The sequence below is a fragment of the Dromiciops gliroides genome, chromosome 2 (assembly GCF_019393635.1).
Source record: "Dromiciops gliroides isolate mDroGli1 chromosome 2, mDroGli1.pri, whole genome shotgun sequence".
NCBI lineage: Eukaryota > Metazoa > Chordata > Mammalia > Microbiotheria > Microbiotheriidae > Dromiciops > Dromiciops gliroides.
The window spans coordinates 21,715,548-21,741,254 of NC_057862.1; positions in this window are offsets into that span (position 1 = coordinate 21,715,548).

Below are 25,707 nucleotides of genomic sequence, written 5' to 3' on the forward strand. Positions count from 1 at the left end.
TGCTGACCCACATTTATCATCTGCTCATTTGGGAATTTTAATAAGAATGTCAAGACAGAAAGAAGAGAGAATTATTTAGGGCAGGCAGACATTTCTGCCCCATCAAAACACCTATTTCACCTCTGCTTTGGACTATCTCTGTTCTAGAGAAATAGAAAATGACAGTTGGTTTGATATTTTAGAAAAGATAAAAGCTAAGAACAATTTCATCACAAGGGTTTTCCTCCTACTTGGATTTTGTTTTAATACAGTCAATTAAATACTTGGATATGATTTGCCTGGTCTACATGGAGAGTGTGATGGTGTCTCAAGCCCTATTTTCTCCCCACACTGAAGCTAAGTAAAATAGGAATACCAGGGTGAAGGCTAGTCCCTGCTAAAGGATTCATTTGAATGTCTGCTCTTTTCTAATCTCTCAAATCTGAAAGATATTCTAGGTCTAATAAAAGCTATCCACATCCTTCTTCACCTTAGAACAAAGCCCGAGTCTCTAAAATTCTACAAATGTAATCACAATGAGGAGTCATATGTTAATTAATCTCTGGCTCCTTTATAGGATCAGCTCATGTGACACCCTCGATGGGCAGCTGTTCTTGATCCGAGTTGTTAGTGCTTTCCTTCTTCTCAGAATGGTCATATATCTTCTTATCTGTACACGTTGAATTTCCCACCAGGAGAATGTGACCTCCTTGAGGGCAGGACTGGTTTTTGTTTTGTCTTCATTTCCCTAGCACTTAACACAGTGCCTTACACATAGTAGGGAGAAAGGAATGTATATTGCAGGGCAATGAGGGTTAAGTGACTTGCCCAGGGTCACACAGCTAGTAAATGTCAAGTGTCTGAGGTCGGATTTGAACTCAGGTACTCCTGAATTCAGGGCCAGTGCTTTATCCACTGCACCACCTAGCTGCCCCTAAATATCATCACATTTGACAAGCATATGAAGCAAGTGCTGTTATTATCCGCATTTTAGAATAGAGGAAACTGAGAAGAGCAGAGGTTAAGTGACTTGCCCCAGGTCATACATCTGAGGCATGATTTGAACTGAGGGTTTTCTGACTCCAGGACCATCTAGCTGCCTATAAATTAGGTGCTTCATAAATATTATTAGTTATTGGTTTGGATTCAATCAGATGCAGTGTAGTAGAGTAGAAAGAGACCTGGGTTTAAAGTCAAAAGACCTTGGAGTCGAGGCAGCTAGATGGCACAGTGGATAGAGCACTGGCCCTGGAGTCAGGAGGACCTGAGTTCAAATCCGGCCTCAGACACTTAACACTTACTAGCTGTGTGACCCTGGGCAAGTCACTTAACCCCAATTGCCTCACCAAAAAAAAAAGACCTTGGAGTGGATAAAGCACCGGTCCTGGATTCAGGAGGACCTGAGTTCAAATCTGGACGCAGACACTTGATACTTACTAGCTGTGTGACCCTGGGCAAAGTCACTTAACCCTCATTGCCCTGCAAAAAAACAAAAACAAAAACAAACAAACAAACAAACAAACAAAAAAACCAAAATAAAAAGAAAAGACCTTGGAGGGTGAATTTGGGCAAGTTATTTAACTCAGCCACAGGTTTCCTGTCTGTAAATAGCAGAAGTCAGACCATACAATCTTCAAGGTCCCATCCTGCTCTAAAATGTTATGAGGATTTCTGTCTAGAAGCAGGAAAGTCCAAACGAATTCTGTAAATGCTTCATCAATATTGATGTGATGTAATGCAAGTCTCTCTCTACCATGTGATATGAGAGGATGAAATGTGAAACCTACATTTTTCTCAATGATCAGTTTTTTACTTGGTTAAAATCTTCCAGGAGTAATTTGAGAACTTTATATCCAGGTGTCTTTGGAACTAATCTTGAATTTTAAATCAAAACAGAGGTCTGAGAGAGGCAGGGATCAGAGAAAGAATGTCACAAAAACACATTTTTCATTGCAGAAACTATCTTTTTCACTTTGAAACTGTGTATAAGAAGAGTAGCTGTGGCAATAGGAGATGGTCTAAAAACACTGTGATTTTTAGCAAAGCACTCTCTTCCCTTTTTCCACATGTCAGAGTACTGTCACTATTTCTAAAAGTAGAAGGGACTGAGAAACTCCTTTTTTCCCTGTGTTTCCAAATAGTTCATTCTGTGATCTAGTAGTAACAAGGGTAGAGAAAGTGAGGCTTTCCCCAATGTCAGGTTGCTGATATTTGGAGGATCCACATTTTCACAATTGTCCTCCAGCCTACTGGCTCTGTGTTGACCAATTCTTTCTCCAAGAGTTTGGCCCCTTTTATGGGGATGCAAAGATTTTGTTGTTGTTCAGTTGTGCCAACAGTTCATGACCAAGTTTGGGGTTTTCTTGGTAAAGATACTGGAGCAGTTTGCCATTTCCTTCTCCAACTCATTTTACAAATGAGGAAACTGAGGCAAACAGGGTTAAGTGACTTGCCCAGGGTTACAGAGCTAGTAAGTTTCTGAGGCTGGATTTGAACTCGGGAAGATGAACACTCCTGATTCCAGGCCTGGTACTCCATCTACTTCACCACCTAGTTGCTTGAGGATTGTAGAAAACCATTCAAGCACTGTTCTCCAGGTACTATCCTAGGTGCTGAAGATACAAAACCAAAAGTGCGCTAGCCCCAGTTCTTAAGGACAGTGCATCTAATGGAGAAATAGAGCATGAAACAGAAGAAATATAGACACAAAAAGATAAGGCCCATGTCACGTACTCAGTAGGTGCCAGGCACTGTTCTATATAGGCTATCGAGGATGTACAAAAATAAATGCTAAGTGATTTAAAGGGCATTCACAAGTGGGGATATCAGGAGATACCTCTCCAAGGGGCTAGCAGTTAAACTCATCCATGCTCAATCAAGCCATCTCCTGAGGGTTAAGGGAACAGACATGCTGTGGGATCTGGAGCTGGACTCCCTTATGGAGGATTTGCCCCTCTGCCTGTGTAACTCAACCCTGCTGGGGCAAACTCTCCCCTAACCCAAATTAAACTTGCCCCAGGCACCAGAATTCTTAATTATGGCTCTGTCACCTGGTGGCCAGTCTGAAGGTGATAAAGTTGTCCCTGCTTAGCTGGGCAGGTCACAGGCACACATTCTGTTACCAACTCCATATTTAACATCTTTCTAGTGGGGTAGAATCAGCTGGAGTTTGGGCTTTCCTGGCATAGCCCCTGAAATCTCTGAGTCACCCTACCATCACAATGAAGGATTAGAAAAAGGTTTTAGTAAGGGGAGGGGACATGAGAGGGACAATGAGACTAACTACACAATATCAAAATCTGAGGTAGAAAATCTGAACTTCTGTCCTTACAGCAACTTTTACAATTCTGTTGTACTACATAGAGCTGCAAATGTTCTTGCAAGAGATGAACCCTACTTAGTGCGTGGGCGGGAGAGAAAGTCTCTACAGTAATAAGAGTTTATCAAATAGTGAAGTCTAGGGATTTCTTGGGAAATTTCCAGACTTCTAATGCGGTGTTGTCTAAAGAAGACCATGACCTGGGTTTGAGCCAGTTTATAGTGACACTTTGGGCAAACCTTGGCCAAATCCTTCTCTGTGGCTCAGTTTCCTCACCTTTAAAAATGAGGACATTCAATCAAATCCTATGATTGTATCTCTAGCATAGGATGGGACCTCAGAGTCCATTCCATCTAATTGTCTCATTTTGGAGATGAGGAATCTGAGGCTCAAAGAGACTTAATCAAAGAGATTAAGTGACTTTACCAGTGTCACACAACTAAGTGATGGAAGCAGAATTTGGATTCAGGTACTCTGATCCTAGAGCCAGTGGTCTTTCCAGTGTACCATAATCTGTTCAGTCTCATTTACCTCTAGCTTTCTGTGATTTTCAAGATAAGAGAAACAGATCCTGATTGGCCAATTTCTAGTAGTAACACCCCAAATCAGCACTTTTAATAAACACCTAATAGATGTTTGCAAAACCTGGAAAGACTTACATGAACTGATGCATAGTGAAGTGAGTAGAACCAGGAGAACATTGTACATGGTAACGACATTATTGCTTGATGAAGAATTGTGGATGACAGTTATTCTCAGAAATACGATGAACCAAGACAATCCTAAAGGACTAATGAAGAAGCATGCTATCTGTCTCCAGAGAAAGAACTGATATTGATTGAATACAGACTGAAGCATGCAATTTTTTCACTTTCCTTCATTCTTTTTCTTTTTGAGTCTTCTTGCACAAAATTACTAATATGGTAATGTTTTACATAATTGCACTGTATAATCTATATCTGATTGCTTACCATCTCAGGGACAGGGGAGGGGAGGGAGGGATAGAATTTGAAATTCAAAACTTTAAATAAAAATTTTATAAAATTGGAAAAATAGATGTCTGTCATGCATCTGACCATTCCAGGTCACTGCTGTAGGCAATAGGGAAGCAAAAGAGAAAAATAAAATATTCCTTCCCTCAGGAAGTTTATATATAGTCTACTCAGAGGATATAACATGCACACAGATACATAAATGCGGAATAATACAAACTAATATTAGAAAGGGAAGAGCAGCAAACATTGGGAGGCTCAAGGAAGGCCTCCTATAGGAGCTTACTTTATAGCAAATGAGCAATTTAAAGAGGCGAGGGAAAAGAAAGAGTATATTTTATGGCCTTTGGACTGGAACGGACCCAATAAAAGTGGGAAGTAAGTAACTGATAAACACTATAAAGAGATAAGAGAGTACTCTGTGTCTTCAGTTCGATTAATTTTGACTTAAGATCCTATTATATGCCAAGCATTGGAAATGTGAAGACAAAAATGAAACAATTCCCTCAAGAAGTGTACATCTTATTGGACAGAAGGGAACAATGTGTAAAGTAAATACAATGATACATATATGTATGTGTGTGTATATCTGTCCTCATTCTCCTAGAGTGAAGATGGCTGGCTACATCTCTCCCTACGAATTCTAGGCAACTCCCAGAGGAGGGCAGGGTGATTCTTCTCTAATATTATTAGTTCAAGCCTCTATCTTGATAAGTTCTCCTTAATGATGACTACCAATGATCAGTGCTTAAGTAATTAACATAAATTAAGTTTATAAGAAAATGTTTGCAGCCAAGATAAAGTAAGGAGAGATGTCCCAACATTTTTCCCTTAACACCTAGGGGTACACTCTCCTTAGTCTTTGAGCAATGTGGGCTCAGAAACTTAAAGCAGTTTCTGAATAGCACTTGTCCTACAAATTCGCTTCCAAACTCTGCATAGCCAATGGATAATTTTAAAAGTAGTAATTGGATAATGATAAACCATTGGGCAATAATAACATTAATGCATAACAATAAAAATTATATATACATATACACACATATACAACCATATACAAACATGCACATGCATACATATACACATATACATACATATACACATACACATACACATACACATACACATACACATACACATACACATACACATACACATACATATACAATCTTACTTGAACCTCCCAACCACCCTGTGAGGAAGGGGCTATATTTAACCCCATGTTACAGGTGAGGAAGCTGAGGCTGATAGAGGTTCAATGACTAGCCTAGCTAGCACAAACAAGTGAGGAGAAGAACTCAGGTTTTCCTGATTTCAAGCCCAGCATTCCATGTACTATAGCATCTAGCTGCCTACCAGTCTTTCCCTCTTGACTGCCTTTGATCTATGCTGGGTCAAACAGCTCCCAAGGCCATAGCTGCCTCCAATATTCTTTCATCAAAAGCAAGAACTAGACTTAACACCAGGGCCATGTGCTTTTACCTTGCTCTAAGGTTTTAGCTATTACTTGCCTCCAAACTGCGACACAACTAGGCAGGAATGAGGCAGAGTAAGGAGACTCACTTTAGCTGGTTTGTGCCTTCTGAAAGCACCTCAGTGCTGGCTCTGTTACCAATAAACAATCTGTTTCTTAACCAGATGGCTAGTAGACCAGAACCAGTCACAGAATGTCTTCAGATGCTCCAGTGCTCCAAATTGGGCAGTGGGGCACATCATAAAGCTGGCTCCCCAGTCTCTCCCATGTGGGGATTCCATAGTTGAGTGTGCTTGGGCATGCTTACAAGTTCCTTCTCATTATATACAAAGTAATTCCCAGGGTGGGGGGTATTAACGACTGGGGAGATCAAGGCATGTTTTCTGTAGGACATGGCACTTATATTGATCTTTGCAGGAAGCTAGGAATTCTATAAGGTATAAATGAGGAAGGAGTATATTACAGACATGGAGTAGGGAGGGTGGGGTGGGAGGAAACCTATTCAAAGTATAGAGGTGGAAGATATAATACAATGTCTTCTTCACCTCCAGAAACAACTGGTGACCAATTATTACCCAGGAGCCCTGGGAGTGACGTCACCTTCCAGACTACCAGTCCTGTTTCCACTTCAAGCCTCATAGCCATCATCTGGGGAGGAGGCTTCTGTAGGGAAGAGGCCAGCTATCCTCAACAACTGTCAATCAACTGTTACATACAGAGTAGCAAGGCACCCTTAGAGAGAAATAGGAAAAAGCTTGTGTCCAAAATGTCATATCATCCTTTGACCATCATGTCTACTCAAATCCTGGTAGACCAGGACAAGAAACTCAAGAATTTTGGGAATACCAATACTTCCAGCACAGTGCCCACAGGCATTATCCTAGGAAGTAATCCTTGTAGAGATGCAGCCCAGCAACCACTCCTTCAAATGCCATGACTACTGAAGATCCAGAAAAGAATATCCTTATCACCAAATACTTTGGCACTGTCAATTGTTCAGTATCAGAAATCAATATGATCTTATCAGTGAAAAGGATATTCGAGAAGAAACACAATCATCTGAGCAGGCAGATGTCAGAAAACCTGGAAAGACTTAAGTGGACTGATGCTGAATGAAGTGAGCAGAACCAGAACCTTGTACACAGTAACAGCAACATTGTGTGATGGTCAGTTGTGATAGACTTGCCTCTTCTCAGCAATGCAGTGGTCCAAGACAATTCCAAGGGGCTCATGATAAAAAAATGCTCTCCACATCCAGAAAAAAAAAAAGAACTGTGTAATCTGAATGCAAATTTAATCATAATATTTTCACCCTTTTAGTTTTTTCTTTCTTGAGGTTTTCCCCTTTTGTTCTGATTCTTCTTTCATAGCATGACTAATGCAGAAATAAGTTTAACATGATTGTATATATATAACCTATATCAGATTGGTTGATGTCTTGGGGAGGGGTGAGGGAAGAGAGAGAGAGAGAGAGAGAGAGAGAGAGAGAGAGAGAGAGAGAGAGAAATTTGGAAATCAAAATGTTATAAAAATGAATGTTGAAAACTATACATGTAACTGGAAAAAATAAAATACTATTAAGATTAAAACATAAGGGGGCAGCTAGGTGGCACAGTGGATAAAGCACCGGCCATGGATTCAGGAGGACCTGAGTTCAAATCCAGCCTCAAACACTTGACACTTACTAGCTGTGTGACCCTGGGCAAGTCACTTACCCCTCATTGCCCTGAAAAAAAAAAGATAAAAAAGAAACATCATCATAGCGAGAATGACTTATACCCTAATAACCATGTGAAGTTTCCATCTGATTTGCAGTTGAAACCTTCCATATGAATTGTCTCCTCCATTATAATGGGAGTTCCTTGAGATTGGGGACTAAATTCTATGAAAAGCTAAGTGAGTTATAAGAAGAAATAATACATCTACAATAGTGGGGAAATTCAATGTGCTTTTTTCAAAGCTAGATAAAACCAACCTAAAAACAAACAAAAGAAGTTAAGGACTTGAATTGAATTTTAGAAAAGTTAGATATGAAAATTTCTGGAAATGATTAATGGAAATATAAAGGAATATACATGTCTACCAGCCATGCATGTTAGCTATACATAGTAGTATACTAATACCATGCTAAATACTATACATAGTATATATGTGCTATGCCAGTGTGTGTATCTATATACAGACATATAATATTGATATTAACTTGTATCTATCATATCTTCTATCATAATGCAGGTTCCCTGTTTACTGTTTGCCTCTTTTAATCAAGTCTATTTTTGCCTTTTTCTTGAGATCTTGATTACTCTTTTTTTTTTACTTCAGCTAAAGTATAATAAATTTTGTTTGAGCTTTTTATTTGAACTCTATGAATCTTCATGTTTCAAATGTGTTTCTTGTAAATAACATATTGTTAGATTCTGCTTTCTCAATGACTGATTAAAGCAAGGATGCTCTGATGCTTCCTTTCCAACAATCTGCTCAAACTCTCAATGTCTCAGAACTTGTTTATTATTAAATCAGCTTCTATTGATTATTAGGGTCCTAAGAGAAGGAGCTACAAGACAAGTTGGCTTTTATTAGCAGTGGGAAGGGGAAGAAAGGGAAAAAGCAAACATTTATTAAGTGCCTACTATGTTCTAGGCACTGTGCTAAAAGTTTTAAGAATATTATTTTACTTGGTCCTTTCAATAACCCTGCTGTTATTATCCCACATGATGTGAAGGTATATAGAGCTAGTAAGAGAATGAATTCAAACTCAGGCCTTCCACACTCCATGTTCAACATTATCTTCTTCAACATCTAGCTGACTCTAAATAGAGGAGGGGAATCAGGGAAGGCTTGAAGGAAGGGGGCCCTTCTGGAAATATTATGCTGTGGTCTGGGGCCCTGGGAAGTCAGAAGGGAGAGAAATAGGGGCTAGACATATGATTTTATTGGTTTAGGGCACTCCTAGGTCAGGTAACTACATCTACTAATGAAGGTATACATCCTCCTTGTAACTTCATAGTCAGTCTTAGGGATTAGTCCCAATGCACTAGCATTGAGACTTGCTCAAGGTAACGCAGCTTATGTATCTCATGCAAAATGGATGATTTTGATTACATTAAATTTAAAAGTTTTTGTATAAACAGAAGCAATGCATCCAAAATTAGAAGGGATGCAGAAAGCTGGGAAACAATTTTTATGGCCAGCACTTCTGATAAAGGCCTCATTTCTAAAATATATAGGGAACTAAATCAAATTTATAAGAATACAAGTCATTCCCCAATTGAGAAATGGTCAAAGGATATGAACAGGCAGTTTTCTTTTTTCTTTCTTTCTTTCTTTTTTTTTTTTTTAGTGAGGGGCAATTGGGGTTAAGTGACTTGCCTAAGGTCACACAGCTAGTAAGTGTCAAGGGTCTGAATCCCGATTTGAACTCAGGTCCTCCTGAATTCAGGGCTGGTGCTCTATCCACTGTGCCTCCTAGCTGCCCCTGGCAGTTTTCTGATGAAAAAATCAAAGCTATCTATTGCTCTAAATGACTATTGATTAGAGAGATGCAAATTAAAACAACTCTGAGGTACCACCTTATACCTATCAGATTGGCTAAAATTACAAAAAAGGAAAAATAATAAATGTTGGAGAAGTTGTGGAAAAATTGGAACACTAATGCATTGTTGGTGGAGCTGTGAACTGATCCAACCATTCTGGAGAGCAATTTGGAATTATGCCCAAAGGGCTATGAAGCTGTGCATACCCTTTGACCCAGCAATGCCACTTTTGGGTCTTTTTCTCAAGGAGATCATAAAAACGGAAAAGGACCCACATGTACAAAAATATTTATAGCTGCTCTTTTTGTGGTGGCAAGGAATTGGAAATTGAGGGGCTGCCCATCAAATGAGGAATGGCTGAACAAGTTGTGGTATATGAATGTAATGGAATTCTATTGTATTATAAGAAACGATGAGCAGGAGGAGTTCAAAGAAACCTGGAAGGACTTGCATGAACTGATGATGAGTGAGATGAGCAGAACCAGAAGAACATTATACACAGTATCATCAACATTATGTGCTGATCAACTGTGAAAGACCAGATTCTTCTCATCAGTATAATGGTATAAGAAAGTTCAAAAGGACTCATGATGGAAAAGGCTCTCCAAATCCGAAGGAAAAAAAAGAACTGTGGAATATGGTTGCTGATTGAATCACACTATTTCTTTTGTTTTTGGTGCTGTTGTTTTTCTTTTTTGAGGTTTTTCCTTTTTGCTCTGATTCTTCTCTTATGACATGACTAATGCAGAAATATGTTTAATGTAATTATATACACCTATATCAGATTACCTGCCATCTAGGGGAGGGGAGGGGAAGGAGGAGAGGGAGGGAGAAAAATTTGAAATTGGAAATCTTATAAAAACAAATGTTGAAAACTATCTCTACATGTAACTGGAAAATAATAAAATACTTTTATTAAAAAAAGAAAAAGAAAAAGGACATGATGCCATCCATTGGGACTGATAAGAATAGGCAGAATGACTTAAAAGAACTCCCCAGCTGGAAGCTGGAAGAGTCAGTCAGTCAATAAAAATATTTATTAGGCACCTACTATGTGTCAGGCACTATGCTAAATCCTGGGAATAGAAAGAAAGTAGAAAATAGTCCCTGTCCTCAAGGAGGTTACATAATAATGAGGGAGACAACATGCAAATAAGTATATACAAACAAGCTACATACAGGATAAATTGGAGATAATTAACAAAGAGAAGACACTAGAATAAGGGAGATCAGATAGGACTTCCTGTAGATGGTCACATTTTAGCTGGCACTTGAAGGAAGCCAAGAGGGAGAAATGAAGAAAGAGAGTATTCCAGGCATGGGGGGCAGGCAGAGAAAATACTCTGAGTCAAGAGATGGAGTTCTATGAGAGGAATGGCAAGGAAGCCAACATAACTGGATCACAGAATATTGGGGTGGGGTGTTGTAAGGAATAAGAAGACTAGAAAAGTAAAGAGGAGCAGGTTATGAAGAGCTTTGAATGTCAGAGGGTTTTGTATTTGATCCTGGAGGTGAAAGGAAGTCACTAGAGTGACTATTGAGCTGGGGACAGAGTGGGATATCTATGATATGGACAGACCTGCTCTGAATGGAGGGAGCACTGGAGTGGGAGGAGACTTGAGGCAGGGAGACCGACCATCAGGCTACTGCAATAGTACAGGCATGAAATGATGAGGGCCTATCCTAGACTGGTGGTCATGTTAGAGGAGAGAAGGCAGGCTGTAATGGAGATGTTATAAAGATAAAATTAACAGCTTTGGCAACATACTGGATATTCAAGTGAGAAAGAGTGAAGAGTAAAGAGTGGAGAATGACACCTTGGCTGACTGGATGATGGTGATGCCTTTGGTGGTTATAGGGAAGTATGGAAGGGAAGAGGGTTTGGGGAGAAAGATGATGAATTTTATTTTGGATATGCTGATCTTAACATATCTATAATACAATCAGTTTGTCCAATAGGCAGATGGAGATTTGAGATTGGGAGTCAACAGAGAGTTTGCAGCTGAATAAATATTTCTAAGAATCATTAGCATTGGGATGATAATTTAATTCCTGGGAGCTGATGAGATCACCAAGAGAGGCAGTATAGAAGGAGAAGAGAGTGTAGTATCATAGTGCATGGAGCAAGAACATTTTGGGGACAACTTGGCCGGGGCTTATGGGAAGAAGAGAGGAGTCCCTGGGGTTGAGTCCCCCTGATAGAATTCAGAAAACAACAGTATGGAGGTCCAGGGCAAGATTAACCACAACTTGGAGTTAAAACTTGATAATAATAATGTTAAACTGCTAATAATGAAATAAGACAAATTTAAAATTTTTTAAATGAGTAAACAAAAGAAAAATAACCTGACCATTGATAGCTTTGGTGAAAAAGAAGATCTGGGTTCATATTCATAAGAAGATAGGGTTTTTTTGTTTTTTGGGTTTTGGGGGGACAGGGCAATGAGGGTTAAGTGATTTGCCCAGGGTCACACAGCTAGTAAGTGTAAAGTGTCTGAGGCTGGATTTGAACTCAGTTCCTCCTGAATCCACAGACAGTGCTCTATCCAGTGCGCTACCTAGCTGCCCCCAGAAGATAGGTTTTTTTAAAAAATCATCTCCTCCCCTAAAGAGTAATGTCAAATGGTCACAAGTCCAAGAAGAAATCTTGGGAGAACTTAAAAAGGAATTCAAAAATCAAGTAAGAGTGAATGAGGAAAAAATAGAAAAAGAAATGAAAGCAACCCAAGGAAATTATGAAAAGAAAGTTAACCAATTAGAAAAAGAGAAACAAAATCTTAAGGAAAAAAAAATTCCTTGAAAACTAGAATTGGGCAAGTGAAATTGAATGACATTAAGACACCAAGATATAATAAAACTAGAAAAAAAAAACAGAAGAGAATCTGAAACATCACATTAGAAAAACAATTGATTTGGATAACAGATCAAGGAGAGACAATATAAGAATTGTCAGACTACATGATAGTTATGGTTGAAAAAAGAATTTGGATACAATAGTAAAAGAAATTCATAAGGAAAATTGCCCTGAAGTTTTAGAACAAGAAGGTAAAGTAGGAATAGAAAGAATCCATCAATTACCACCTGAAAGAGATCCTAGGAAGAAAATTTATAGGAATGTCATAGCCGTGTTTCAAAATTTCCACGTTAAAGAGAAAATATTGCAGGAAACAAGATAAATATTGCACAAAAAACAATCAGGATTTCGCAAGACCTAGCAGCTTCTACACTAAAAGACTGTAGGTCTTAGAACATTATATTTCAAAGAGCAAAGGAGTTGGGTTTGCATCCAAGAATAACTTACTCAGCAAAGTTGAGTATAATCCTGAATGGAAAAAAAAAAGTGGATATTTGATGAACTGAAAGACTTTCAGGTATTTGTAACAAAAAGATCAGAACCCAGTGAAAAATCTGATATAAAAGATCCAGAAGAAATATAAGGAAATCATTAAAGATTAATTATAAGGCACTGATTAAGGTAAAACTTATGATATATGCCAATGTTATTAATATTAGTAATTATTAGTTATTATTTTTAGTAATACTATTCTTAAAACTTATACTTCCTAAGGTAGTTTGAAAGAAAGTTTGGGGCTGAGTTGTGTGTGATAGGGAGATCCTAAAAAAACAAAATTAGGTAGGAAAAGGTTAAAAGAAGAAATTATCTCATAAAAACTGAGCGTGGAAGGAAGAACTAACTAAGAGGAAGCAGGTGGGGGTGGAAGGATGGTAATATTGATACCTTACTCTCATCTGGGTTGAAGAGGAAATGTATATATCTGAAGAGGTTGAGAATTATTCTGAACTTCTAGAGAGGTGAGAAAGCTAATTGAAGGGTAGGTTGATTAAGATTAGGAGGGTGGGATAAGTAGATAAAGTAGGGACTTTTAGAGGGGAGGATAAGGAATAAGATAAGGTAACGTGGATAAGGAGAAAAGGGAGGCTGAGAAGGAAAATAGTGAATAAAAATAAGATAAAGGGAAATTCACAAATAGCAATTATCTTTGAATATGAATAGGATAAAGTCACCCATAAAATGGAAATGGATAGCAGAATGGATTAAAAATCAGAATCCAATAATATGTCCTTTGCAAGAAACACATTTAAAAATGAGAAATATGGAGTTAAAATGGAGAGTTGGAGTAAAGTTTATTATGCTTCCCCTGATGAAAAAAAAAAGGTAGAGGTAGCAATTATGATCTTAGACAAAGTTATGGCTAAAATAGATATTATTTTATTTTATTTTATTTTATTTTGGTGAGGCAATTGGGGTTAAGTGACCTGCCCAGGGTCACACAGCTAGTAAGTGTCAAGGGTCTGAATCTCGATTTGAATTCAGGTCCTCCTGAATCCAGGGCCGGTGCTCTATCCACTGTGCCACCTAGCTGCCCCTTAAAATAGATATTATTAAAAGAGATAAATGGGGTAACTACATTTTGATAAAAGGCACCATAGACAATGAAAGTAATATCGATACTGAACCTGTATGCACCAAATACTATAAGAGGTAAACTTTTTTTTTTTTTTTTGGTGAGACAATTGGGGTTAAGTGACTTGCCCAGGGTCACACAGCTAGTAAGTGTTAAGTGTCTGAGGCCGATTCGAACTCAGGTCCTCCTGACTCCAGGGCCGGTGTTCTATCCACTGTGCCACCTAGCTGCCCCAAGAGTTAAACTTTTAACAAAGTTAAATGAATTACAAGTGGAAATAGATAGTAGTACTATAACAGTGGGAGACTTTAATCTTTCCCTCTCAGAACTAGAGAAATCTAACCAAAAAATAAATAAGAAATTAAGGAAATGAGTAGAATTTTAGACAAACTAAAATATGATAGATATCTAGAGATACTTAAATGGAAAGAGAAAAGAGGACACCTTTTTCTTGGCAGTTCGTGGTACCTTTACAAAGACTTATCATAATATCCTTTTTAATATATTTATAAATCTGTGTCAAATGGTGGCCTCCTCTGGTACGGGATGCAGAGGGAGGGACTTAAAATGTAACAAATGGAACTTAAAATGTAACAAAAAATTAATTTAACTTTTTTGGGCGGGGGCAGGGCAATGAGGGCTAAGTGACTTGCCCAGGGTCACACAGCTAGTAAGTGTCAAGTGTCTGATTTGAACTCAGGTCCTCCTGAATCCAGGGCTGGTGCTTTAGCCACTGTGCCACCTAGCTGCCCAAATTAATTTAATTTAACAAATGAATGGAACTAGAAGGGACATTGGTGGGACATTTAATCCAACACCCTTATTGAGGCTTAGAATGAGAAAGTGACTTGTTCAAGGTCACACATTTAGTAGATTTCATAGTTGAGAATAAAAGCCAGGTTCTTTGATTCCACATGTAAGGCTCCTTCTATTACAAAACTGAGTTTGTCCTGATGCAAAGAATACCTCATTACAACTCTTATAGGAACTATGGTCTCATGTTCGGTTCAGATAACGACACTGATATGGCCACAAGGAAGGGCTACTCAGAAACAGATGCAGGGAGCAAAGAGGAACCCAGAGCCCAGCTCCTTCTCTTCCCCTCCCTGGCATTTACCTTCTTGGGCAGAGCTCTAGGGATGGAGGGCAGCTTCTTCTTAGTCACCAGGGCATTCTCTCTGGATTTCCCAAGCAAGGAAGCTTACCGTAGACAATATCATGAAGTGGGAAAACACGAGAGACAACAATTCAAATAGTATAAGGTAATTTTGGTGGGAGATGACTCTCATCTTCATGCGCAAGGTGATGCTTGAGCTGAGTTTTGAAGGAAAATAGGGATTCTCAGGAGTGGAAGTGAGGAGAAAGAACATTCCAGGCGCAGGGCAAAGGGACAGGAGAAAGATAATGAGAATCTGTGTGTTGCTATCCAGGAGAAAACTTACAGTTTCCATTTGGATGGGCTGATGAAACACTTTGTCTGGATAGCTCTCACCTCCAGTTTACAGATAGGGAAACTGACATTCAGAGATTAAAGGGTCTTGACTTGTGTTATACAACTAATTGGTAGCAGAGTCAGGATATGGGTCTGAGTCTCTCCCTTGCTGCTGTATCCTACTATGTCACAAATAGCAACTATTGTTCAAATCATCAGAAATTTGGGTGAATTCATGAGGATGATATTTTAATTTGGGAGAGTAGAGAGCTTCTTTTTTTCTCTGCAATGTTAAGGAGTGGATCTATAGCATTTTGATATATTTTTTGGCCACCCCATAGGACTATCAATGAATTAACTGATTAATCAATAGCATTTATTATGCCCCTACTATGTACCAGAAACTGGTCATGTCTGACTCTCCTTGATCCCATGTGGGGTTCTCTTGTCAAAGATACTGGAGCAGTTTGCCATTTCCTTCCCCAGATCATTTTACAGATGAGGAAACTGAGGCAACCAGGGTGAAGTGACTTGCCCAGGGTCACACAGCTAGGAAGTATCCGAGGCCACGTTTGAACTCAGGTCTTACTGACTCCAGGCCTGGCACTCTATTCACTGTGGTACCTAGCTGCCCACTGGGCTAGGTACAGGGATGCAGATACCAAAAAATGGAGCAATACCTATTCTTGAGAAGCTTGCATTCTATCAGGTTCTAGGGTTGGAAGGAACCTTAGAGAACATGTCCAGATGAGGAAACAGACCCAAAACAAGGAAGTGGCTTTGGTTATAGATATACAAGTGCATTATTTGTTAAACTTGGTTTGGAACATTTCAAATACTTTAAGAAGCTCATTCTATTTTTAAAACTTTGTTATTTAAGCTTCAAAGTATAGCACTGGCACCTGTGTTGAGGACTGAGTCATGGAAATGGAAAATGTTATAATGAGTAATTGTGAGGCACTATAACACCTTCTAATCCTTAGTCAGCAGCTTCTTCTTGGTAGCTCTTACCTGCCAGAATCTCTCTTCCCTATTTATCTGACCCATGAACATGGCAGGAAACATCTAATGCCAATAGAATTCAGGTGTCTTGTGTATCACAACTCCTCCATGCTGGTCAGGGAGTGTATGGGAGCAGCTTGTCTTGGCTTAATGAAGGATTTACATGGAATTCTTAAAGGACATCCAGGTCTGGAATGAGTCTGTGCTGTCCACAAGGAAGGAGACAGCACAGAATGGATGGCCCAGCCGAGCTGCACAGGGCAATAACCAGTTCTTTCTTACTTGGAGACTTGTTCTTTTTCAAGGGAGATGAGTCACATATCCAGCAAGCCTATGACTCATGGTCTCCAGCACTTAAAAAGATTTACAAGGAAGGCACTTCTGGCACCAGGAGTCAAAAGACTTTCTCATAAACAAAATGCTAACTAACCAAACTGTGCCCCCTATTCTGGATAACAGCAACAACACCAATAAGTAACAATATAACATCATTAATATAATATAATATAATAATATAAACTGTATTGTAATGTTTCGAATATATAATAATAGAACATAATAATATTAGAATAAATTACTCATATCTTGATCTATCAAACTATAATAATAGGATATAATATATTATAAATATATTAATTTTAGCAACACATTATAATATATCCTGAATAAGTAATAACACGTTATTAATAAAATATCAATATATAGAAAATATTACAATATTCAGAATATATAAGAATATAATGATTTTATCTTGATCTCTCAGAATAATGTCAGGATATAATGATGATATATAATTATATATTCATAATATTATCAACATATTAGCCTAACATATCATTTCTGAATAATAATAGCTGACATTTATAAAGTACTTTAAAGTTTGCAAAACACTACAGAGTTATTGCTTTTGTTCCTCATAACAATACTTTTAGGTGTAGGGATGACAAGTGTGATGATCTCCATCTTACAGGAGAAGATTGATTCCAAGAGAAATTGAATGACTTGCCCAGGGTCACAACCACTATTAAGTGTCAGAAGTGGGACTTGAACCCTGACCCTCTCTGACTCTAAATCCATCATGCTATTTACTATATAATGCTGACTCACCAATCCCTTTTTTAAAAAAAGTTTTTCTCCCTATTCTTTTTCACTTTTCTTTTTGAAGGACAGACAGCATAGTTGAGCAGATGCTGAATGTGGAATAGTAAAACTTGAACAAATCTTTCTTTGCTGCTGTTCACTAGCTTGGACACGTCTCTCTGAACCTCATTTCCTTATCTGTAGAATGGGGACAATGACACCGATTCTGTGAGCCCCCCAAGTGTGGTTATAAGGATAAAACAAGGTCATGTACAGAAAGTGTTTTGTACATTGTAACATGGGCTCCAGAGCTGCCTACTTGAAGGGTGCCGTGAGGTCACTCATGTGGGTACTCTCTCTGGTGCTCATTCGTGTCTGCCCATGCTGTAATTGTTAATTATGGCTTTCTATAATTTGCCACAGAGAGTCACGCACCAGGCTGGGGTCCTTCCTTCTTTTTCCATGACAAAGGGCATGCCAGTGGGGCATCCAGGCTATGCAGGAAAATCACTGGTCATCCCTGCCTCATGCAGAGTGAGCCCATCTTTCTTCCTGTTCACATATTTCTTGGATGACGTGCTACACTCTACTTTTCCCTATATTTCCTTGCTTGTAACATCACAGCCTCTTGGGCCTCTCCATTTCTTTCTGGATGACATTCATGTTCAATTCCCCTAAGAGTGTGGTGTCCCATGACCCACAACAATACATCATCAGAAGAATATTAATGTTTAAAAAGATGGCTTTTGTTTCAAGGAAATGTTCGGAGTCATTAGAACAGTGATGTTTCCCAAAGACAAACAGTTGGATCTCCCACTTTTGTTCAGTTACATGACAACTCACCTACTGTTAGTCTAAGAGCCAGACAGGTGTAGTGGACAGATCTCAGGACTCAGGAAAACCTGATTTAGAATTCTACCTCAGACACATACTAACTGTATGACCTTGGGCAAGCCACTTCACTGGGCCTCAGTTTCCTCACGTGAAAAATGAAAGGGTTGGACTCAGTGACCTCCGAGGTCACCACATACCTCTCAGCTCTAAGGCAATGATTCTACATTGAAGAAATACATACTGATGGATAAGGTCCATAGACTGTAGTTGTTTCTTTCCCCTCTTATTGGTTTTAGTGAATTGACTCCTAGCTCTAATGTTATTGGGACTCTGTTCCCACTATGCCTTGAAGAGAATGACAGCTTTGTGGGGGTTTTAGGACCGTAGATTTAGAGCTGACCTGGGTACGTATCAAGTCCAACCTGGTTGTTTCCTGATGAGGAAAGCAGGTCAGGCAGACTAAATGATTTGCCCATAGCCACTCAGTTCACAGTGAATGGCAGAATCAAAATTGGAGTTAGGGTCCTCCAACCCCAAACCCTTCTCTCACACTGGATCATCAAACTAGCCTTCAGTTCACTAAAACCTTTAGTCATATTTTTCCCCTATACACACTGTGTCTAACGATGCTTCCTCCACTTTGTATGTATAAAGTTGATTTTTTGAGCCCAAACATAAGACTTTACATTTATTCTTATTCAATGTCATCTGATTAAATTCAGCCCAATATTCCAGCGAGAATGGGGGTGGGGAAAGATACAGAAAGGAGGGGATATATTCAGGAAAGATGGATGGGGAAGAGAATCTATGATTGCTATCAGTTTTAATAAGTTCCTAATTATGAAATAGATGTCTTTTGTGAATTTGTCTTTTCCTGTTCCTCCCTAGTCCCAAGGTCCAATTAAATTAGATGGGAAATGATAGATTTTAAAGGTTTTATTTTCTTGATAAACAAACAAACGTAAAAAGAAGGATTGGTCAGAGGCAAGGAGGTATATTTAGCTTCCTCAAGTGGCACTGAGCCAGCTCTCAGTGTTACTCAAGGTTGGCCAACAGAATTAATGACCCAGCCAAGTCTATTTACTGTCACGAATTTCCCCAAACCCCTGTGAGAAGTCTCCCAAGCTTTCACTACCTGGAAGGGAAAATCTATTTATTCTTGGTTCCTGTCTCCTCCAGTAAGAGTTTCTTTATTTAAATAAGGTTGGTCTGACTCCAACATCCAAACCATTCTGTCAGCAGGCATTGATTTCTATGATTAGAAGATTTGTTTTATGCAAATGCCCCTCCCTGGTCTGGGGAACTGCTGGGAAGTAATCGAGCTGGTGAGTCAGAAATTCCCAGTTGTAGGGCACCCAGCTCTCAATGGGTCAGGAAGTGTGTAGATTATTCAGGGTATGAAAGTATTTTTTTCTCAACATTCCTATCTCTGATCCAGTATGCTGTAATGCATGGAGAACACTTGACTTCACCCTGCCTAACCTTCTAGATGCAGGAAGAAGCCTTAAATAATTTGAAAACCACCCAGTTTCCCTCAGAGAGACTCTTGTGGCCTGAGAGACAATTGGGAAGAAATTGGGGTGTTATGGTTAAGTATGCTTATTGAGTACTCTTATTGAGGTTTGAACAATACTACCTGGGTGCCTGGTGGAAAGACTAGCTCAGACTTAGAAATCGCAAAGTCCTAACCAGGTACTGATGATGGAGATCTATTCAGAAATGAGAAGGGGGTGGGGTGCATTATACACTCTTCTGTTAACTGTGCTGTTAGGTCAGAGGTCAGTGGCAAATCCCCCACAAGAGAGAGACTTTCTCAAGGATTTTAGCTGAGGAGAGGAGAGATAGCCATATAGGAAGGTAGTTACAAGTACAGTTAGATCAAGTAAAGGTAATTTCTATCACATCTCTTGCCATGACAAGAAAACTTTCAAATGTGACCTTCTGTAGCAAGGAGTGTCCTCAAGGAAGAAGCAGCTTTCTCCCCTCTCTGGAAAAAGGCTAAGTTGCTCGTCTATTATGAGTTGCAAAGAAATGTAGGTGGAGTAATTTAGAGGAACAGCAGTGGAGACTGGGGAAGGGGAGAAGGGTCTAACATCACCTGCTAGAAATTGCAAAGAGGTAATGGTGCCAGTGGGGAAGGAGGCTTATGCTGGGAGCAACACCTTGTGGCTGTGAACGACTGGGGCACTACAGGTTGGGGGGACTAGTTGCTCATTAGTGGATGTCATCATTTTCTATGAGCTCCATTATGAGTACTACTTGTTTCTTTGACTGCTAAGTCAAAGGGCTTAAAAATTGTATACATATTATATAATGTATATAGTATACACACATATTATATACATTATAACACATTACTATATATTACACATATAACATATACTATATATTATATGCATACACACAGACCTAATATATACCTATGGGTATAGACATATATACACAGATGTACATACATATACACGCATATACACACATACATATGAATATCCCTCCCATAGTACCTACCTCATTTGTTAATTAGAGATAATCATATTTGAAATAGCTACTCCACAAGGCTGTTGAGAGGAAAATGCTTTGTAAGCCTTATTAAAGCCGACAGAAATGTGAGTTATTCTCTGTCCTCGTGAAGAAGTTGGTTTCTATTATGTTACATTAGCCTCAGTGACTAATTCTCACTGTACCTTCTCTTGGGACCTGCCCCACTGCTCCTCCTGACCTCCCACCTATTTTGACATGGAAAACCTTGCTGCTCCCTGCAGAGTGACTGTCTCCAGAAGGCTCCCCTTCTCTGGGAAGCTGGCCAAGGCAGGAGAACTGCATCTGATGGAACTCTTAACCTCAGAGAGCAAGCCTTCTCCCAAGACTTTGTTCCTCCACCCTTCAAGGATGATGGGGAAAGCCAGTTAGATCATCTCTAGAGAAAGAGAACTATGGCATTTTAAATCAAATCGAGGGGGGAGTTCCACTTGAATTAATTTAGCAGTGGGGAATTTCTGAACACCTCCAAAGAGTGGAAAATGAAAGTAATTGTAAACAATCATTTTGATGCTAACACCATAAGGCCTTTAAGAGTGAGATAGCATCTCTGCTGCACAATGTCTGTGTTCAATAAAGCAGGAGCAAATGTGATTACGCCAATATTTATGCATCTGGGCCTCACTCTTGGCATTCAGCAAGAGAGGGCAATTTGCCAATGAGGCTTTCATCAGGTTTGGTTTGCTTCTATTAACCCCATGGTGTAAAGTGAATGAAGACAACATGGGGAATCTGTTCAGTCTGCTCCATAGATTCAAAGTGTCTGGAGCCAAGGTGGCATGGCAGACAAAGGATCTGGAACTGGAAGGTCCAATTCCTACATTTTACAGATGAAGAAACTGAGTCCCAGAGGGATAAAGGGATTTGTCCAGTTGCTATGTGGTGTAGCAAACAGAGGTCTGCATTCAGAGCCAGTTTGGCTTGGCTCTGTGTGACCCTTAGCAAGCATTTGACATCTCTGAGACTCAGTTTTCTCATCTGTTAAATGGGGATGAAAATAGCAATTCATAGAAATGTTTTGGAGTTCAAGTGAAGGAAATGCACTTTGCAAACTAGGGAGTTGCACCTTTATTAGTGGTCAAGGCTGTACAGGTAATAAATGGCAGGATTTGAATCCAGGTTCTTGACATCAAACTTTGTGCCTTTTCCACTAGACCACCCCAATCCAACTGATGCTTATTAAGCACCTCAGACACCCCAGTAGGATTCCAATCAGAGAGGTCTTCTACTGGCTGGCTCCATAAACTTGGCAGTCAAAGCACTTGCCAAATGATGCCCAGATTTGCTCTCCTTCCCGATCATGTACTCCAGAATGGAACGGCCCCATTCCCATTCTCTTCCTGATGCTTTTCCTTCAGTAACCAAGGCCTGGCTGCTGATAGGAATCAGAGTGTGGTGCTTCCACTCAGATCCATAGGAGTAAAGCGAGAAGGAACCTCTGTACATACCCTATGCATTTAATCTATATATAGACCCCAGAGGGCAGGTATTTGATTGTTGGAATTCTCCTTGGATATGATTTCCCATAGATTCCTGGTCCTCATTCTTGCTCATCTTCTGTTATATCACCTACTCTCTATACTAGGCTGATAAGATCTATGGGAGGAGATTTCCTTTTCCTCCTCCATTTTCAGTTAAAAGTCCTCTTTATTCTGTTTACGAGATTCACAAAAATGTGTTTATACTTGTTTTGCAGGGTCAACATCTGTTTTATGTAGACAAAGCTCATCCTTTAAAAGTGCACAGGGCAGCTAGGTGGTGCAGTGGATAAAGTACCAGCCCTGGACTCAGGAAGACCTGAGTTCAAATTTGGCCTCAGACACTTGACACTTTACTAGCTGTGTGACTGTGGGCAAGTCACTTAGCCCTCATTGCCCTGCAAAAAAAAAAAAAGTACACAGAAGCGATTTTGTTTCCATGCCTATTGAAATACAAAAGACCCAGCCCTTGGGGAGTTAGAAGTTTCACTTTGCTCCTTGATGATCCCCTGACCATGCTGCTTCTAAAGGAGAAGATGAATATTCTTTTGCCCTTGTAGAATTTTTAATTTATTCTTTGAACAGATTATTGAATAGGTTCTGCCAGTGCTTTGGAATTTTTAAACCTTGAATCTACTTTACATTTGACCTCAATTTGGAATTATGCCCAAAGGGCTATAAAGCTATGCATACCCTTTGACCCAGCAATACCACTTTTGGGTCTTTTCCCCAAAGAGATCATAAAAAAGGGAAAAGGACCCACATGTACAAAAATATTTATAGCTGCTCTTTTTGTGGTGGCAAGGAATTGGACATTGAGGGGATCCCCATCAATTGGGGAATGGCTGAACAAGTTGTGGTATATGAATGTAATGGAATTCTATTGTGCTGTAAGAAATGATGAGCAGGAGTTCAGAGAAACCTGGAAGGACTTGCATGAATTGATGATGAGTGAGATGGGCAGAACCAGAAGAACATTATACACAGTATCATCAGTGTTGTGTGTTGGTCAACGGTGATGGAATAGATTCTTCTCACCAATCCAATGGTATGGGGGGGGGCGGTTCTAGGGGACTCATGATGGAAAATGCTCTCCAAATCCAGAAAAAAAAGAAACTGTGGAATATGGATGCTGATTGGACCACACTGTTTCTTTTGTTTTTGGTGCTGTTGGTTTTCTGTTTTGAGGTTTTTCCTTTTTGCTCTGATTCTTCTCTTGTAACATGACTAGTGCAGAAATATATTTAATGTTATTGTCTATATATAACCTATATCAGATTACCTGCTGTCTAGGGGAGGGGGGAGAGAGGGGAGGGAGGGAGAAAAATTTGAAATTGGACATGTTATATAAACAAATGTTGAAAACTAAAAAAAAAGAAAAGAAAAGAAAAAATGTAAAAGCTGCTAAAAACAACAACAACAACAACAAAAAGATTTGACCTGTAATAACTTGTCCTTGTTCATTCCATGCCTGTCCAAAGGCATATTGTTCTTATGTTTTAAGCCGTGGCTTGGAAATTCAAATCCTATTCTTAGATACTATCTTCTTAACCAGTTGTTCGTTTTCCAAATCTTCCTTTCCTTTAAGGATTCTCCACTTTCAAACTGTAGAAATGATGAAAATGCTATCTCTGCTCACACTCAACATCTACTGGAACTCCTTCAAAATCTTCTTCCTCCACCTTTTCCCTCAGGACTTCACAACCCTTAGGGACATTTTCTAATTTACTTGTGGTGATATCATTTGTCCAAGCATTAATCACTACAAGTGAGTGGTAAAAACCAGCTTTGATGGTTCTCTAAATATTCTAGAAGAATATATGGAATAATATCCTAGACAACTAGCACAGGAAGACATCTTCTCTAATGTTTATGTCAGGGCAACACAATGAATAGATGGTTTGGTGACTATTACTTATCAGGCAAACGTCATACTCTACCACTTTTCTCTTCTCCCTTTGTTCATTACTACCTCACCTCTGAACTGAGATCACCTGTGGATCTCCAATAATATTCCTTGGAGTGAAAGAATCTGCTTCCTGTAGGAACAGTCACATCCTTCTTAGCTGGGTCTTCCTTCTCTTCCTTCTTTATATCCCATTATCTTACCACCCAACCTGACATAGGTAAGCATTCCCTTCTGCCTTTTTTCATCCCTTTCTTCTTCTTCTTCTTCTTCTTCTTCTTCTTCTTCTTCTTCTTCTTCTTCTTCTTCTTCTTCTTCTTCTTCTTTTGGTGAGGCAATTGGGGTTAAGTGACTTGCCCAGGGTCACACAGCTAGTAAGTATTAAGTGTCTGAGGTCGGATTTGAACTCAGTTCCTCCTGACTCCAGGGCCGGTGCTCTATCCACTGTACCACCTAGCTGGCCCCATCACTTTCTTCTTTATGTCTCCTTAAAAAATTTCTTTCTTTCATAGAACAATAAATTCTCCCTAATAACCTGGAAAGTAGAAATACCTTCTAGGCTTTTCATTTTCTCCTCTGGGATGGAAATAAACTTGAATTTTGTGCACACATAGATGTTATATGGACACTAGCAGGAACACAAGCATAGTGCACTTCCTGCTCTCCCAAAGGTGACATCCAATTATTTTGTGAGAAATGCCTACTTTGGTTCACAAGGATGCTTATGTTCATATACTTGCCTCTACTCCCTTGGATATGGGACTCTCGTAGGCTCTTTCTCCTTGTGGTAGCAATGGAACACAGAATCTGAATCACAACATTTGAGACTTAGAAGAGGTTTCAGTAGCCTGACATATAATTGAAAGGAATCTCTATGATATCATACCTGATAAGTGATGGGGAGCTCAACATTCCCAAGGCTGCCCATCTACTTTTGGAGACCTTTTCTTGGTACAACATTTTTTCCCAATATCAAACTTAGCTTGACTCTTCACAACCTCCATGCAATCCTTCTGGTTTTTAACTCTGAGTCTAAACAGGGCAAGTATAATGTCTCCTCCATGTGAGCCCTTCGAGAATGTGAGGACAGCTACAACACTTACATCTTTTCTACTTAAACATCCTGCATTCCTTCAGCTGATCCTCACATATAGATTTAAGGTCTTTTCCCATCCTATTGGCCAGTTTATGAATCAAATGTTAGCCATTTTATCTCTCAGGTTGGAGTAAAAAATGTGTTGGAGGGGCAGCTAGGTGGCGCAGTGGATAGAGCACCGGTCCTGGAGTCAGGAGTACCTGAGTTCAAATCCAGCCTCAGACACTTAACACTTATTAGCTGTGTGACCCTGGGCAAGTCACTTAACCCCAATTGCCTCACTTAAAAAAATGTGTTGGAGAGCCAGGTGAAATTTCTTTGTATCATCCACTGGGATGCTACTGGGGTAGGAGTGATTGTTGGTCGAGAAGCAGTCCACTCTACGTGATGAGGAACCAAGAAATCTGCTGTGGCTTGATGCCTGGGGAATTCTCACAAGTGGAAGTTTATAAACAACTTACTTAAGGAGGTCTTTTACCTGTCTGGAAAAAATCCTGGGAGATGCCAGGTGCCACCCATGGCCAGGGCCAGGGCAGAGACCTTTTTTCCCTCTTACTTTTAAAAATAAGACTCATCTTCCTGGGTTCAAATCTGGTCTCATACACATACTAGCTGAG